Here is a 2,500-nt window from a genome sequence, read left to right as displayed (position 1 = left end):
ATTGAGTGACGACTGGAGGTTTCTGACACAGCAAAGCGGGGGAAATAAAGTGAAAAATATACATGTCATGACATAGTGACAAAACACAACCATGTGCGTAGGTTATTTCAACAGCCCGGCCGACCAATGAAAACACATGTGCTGCACGGCGCGTGTGCGTGTGTGTGCGTGTGTGTGTGTGTGTGTATGTGTGTGTGTGTGTGTGTGTGTGTGTGTGTGTGTGGAAAAAACGGGACGGACAGACAGACGGACGGAAGGTGCAGGAAAAACCAGAGTATACCGTCTGACAGTTTTTCGGTCCCGCATGGCCTCGACCCGGCCCGCTACCGCCCCAGATAAGGACTGGGAGCGGCAGAAGAAGACAGTGTTTACAGTACGAGTCTGCCTCCGTCTCCACCCTCCGTCTCACCCCTCCGTCTCCCCCCTCCCGTCTCCCCCTCCCGTCTCCCCTGGCGTGACCCCGGTTCCGTCATACGTCACGCGCTCGTGGTGGGAGAGAGAGCCGACTTGCCCCCTACCCAGACAGGCCCGGGTCCACGCTGTGAGCGGCGTCTAATGGATTATGCCCGGGGGGCTGGCTGTGCCTCTGCCTTAGTGTTTTAACGGCCCGCGCTAGACAAAGGCCCCGCGGCGCTGGAAGAAGGCCACCCGTTGCGTAAGGACACGGAAAGAGCAACGATGGCTAATCGTGCGCTGGCGACTTTTTGGCGGACAATTGAGTCTGAATGCTCCCGGTATCTTAGGTTGTCAACAGAGTAGGGGGAGGGGTGGTAAGGGGAAGGCTGTACCATAAAAACAATCTTGAGATTACGATCAAACGCGATGAATTGTTCTCAAAGCGAGGCCACATTGAAGTTGGCCCCAGAGTCCTCATCATACTCCTCGTTAGGACCGAACATGAGGGCTAGCGCTTATAGTTGAAGGCGTAAACCCTTTGCATTGGGCTGCGTTCACCTGCTGGCTGCTGTTGGTACTTCAACTTGGAGTGGAGAAAGGGAAATGGGGCTTGATTCACTTAGTCTATCTGGCGCCCGCTTAGCTTTGCGTGAAAGTGAGGGGCAGACACTTTGTTCTTGGGGACTTATGGCTGTGTCACACACACGAGAGAGAGAGAGAGAGAGAGAGAGAGAGAGAGAGACACACACACACACACACACACACACACATATACACACACACACACACACATGCAGACAGAGAGACAGACCAGCAGACCGAGAGAGAGAACATTCCCCATAATACTTCATTATGGCCACACTCAAGAGAAACCAAGGGCCTCCCAACCACTAGTGGATTGGCAGCCAAACACAAGAATCCACACATTGTTGTGTTGTGTCCCTCCTGCTCTAGGAACCAAACACAGCCAGAAACAGAGGTATCAGCAAAGCAGCTCCATTGTGTGTGTGAGAGATTATTATAAATAATAATAATAGAGATAAAATAAAATGAAATTCAGCATTGATTGTTTCCTTCTAGTGTTCTGTAACCTGTTCTATTAATATGTAACTTTAAATCCAAATGGGGTACGTGGCGTGGCTGTGATACCTGTCTCTTAACTGTTTATTCGTGGGGTATTTATTTTTCCACTTCTATATTGATTCCTCGTTCTCGGTTGGCTCTGCGTATTGATCGGCGGTCAGTAATGCTGCTGCGAGCGAATCTCCCCGTGCCTCTGACATTAACAAGAGGAGACGAGAGTGCAGGTATGTACGGTGGAAGAACCATCAATGAGAAAAACTCAATCTTGACATTATTTGGCATTTGTGATCAAGTGAAAGCAATTTTTGAGGAAAGTCAAACAGAAGGTGAATAATTGGATTTCTGATGGGTTTGCATGCGCCGGTGTCGTGCGCTTTTCGAATGTTGTACATGGCACTTGTTAGCGACGTGAATCCAATTCAAAGAATAACTCTCTGATGAAAGGGCTGCAGGACGGTGGCAGAATATTAATGTGTCTGGATCAAATTTGCCCTATGGGAAGCCAGGAGCGTGATGTAAATGCCAATCCCACCAGCCTATTACCAGTCAGTCATTTAGTAAACGCTTTTCCCCCGTGGCGACTGGTGATGGATGACAGGTACCGATAAACTGGTCAGCATGCTGCGTGCGGAAAATACGCTTGGCAGAGTCAAAGAATTTCTGCAGATGGCGGCAGCAACGCGAACACTGTGTCTGATAAGTAAGAGAAGCAAGGCGGGCGTGATTTATTTTGATATGATTTCACCCCGTCTCCACGGAGACCCCACTGGTCTTAACAAATAGAATGAAAACCCAATCGCATTGAGTTTCAAACCCAAAATCCACTTTTTTTCCAGCATGCTGCCTATGTATCCTTGAGTTTTACTTAAGGATACCTACAAGGTTTAAAAACCTTAAGGTTTTGCTTAAGGATGCCTACAAGTAAGTTCTGGACAATTGGGGATCGAACCCTTGACCCTCTTTAGTCCTTGCCTCTCCAAAATCCTCCCCCTTAGAAAGGGTGCTGCGCCTGAGATCTAGC

The 2,500-nt window shown here is 49.1% G+C and overlaps 1 protein-coding gene across 1 annotated transcript in view; it reads right to left on the bottom strand.

The window, feature by feature from the left end:
• The window catches only part of adamts17 (ADAM metallopeptidase with thrombospondin type 1 motif, 17), a gene marked incomplete at both ends in the record, with an annotated part of 65,480 nt that overhangs the window by 54,841 nt on the left and 8,139 nt on the right, over positions 1–2,500 (bottom strand). The gene's annotated exons all lie outside the window — the stretch shown is intronic.

Source organism: Micromesistius poutassou, assembly GCF_964030765.1.
Source record: "Micromesistius poutassou genome assembly, chromosome: 12".
Taxonomy (NCBI): Eukaryota; Metazoa; Chordata; class Actinopteri; order Gadiformes; family Gadidae; genus Micromesistius; species Micromesistius poutassou.
The sequence above is the reverse complement of the archived record's forward strand: the minus strand, read 5'-3'. Positions and strand labels throughout refer to the sequence as shown.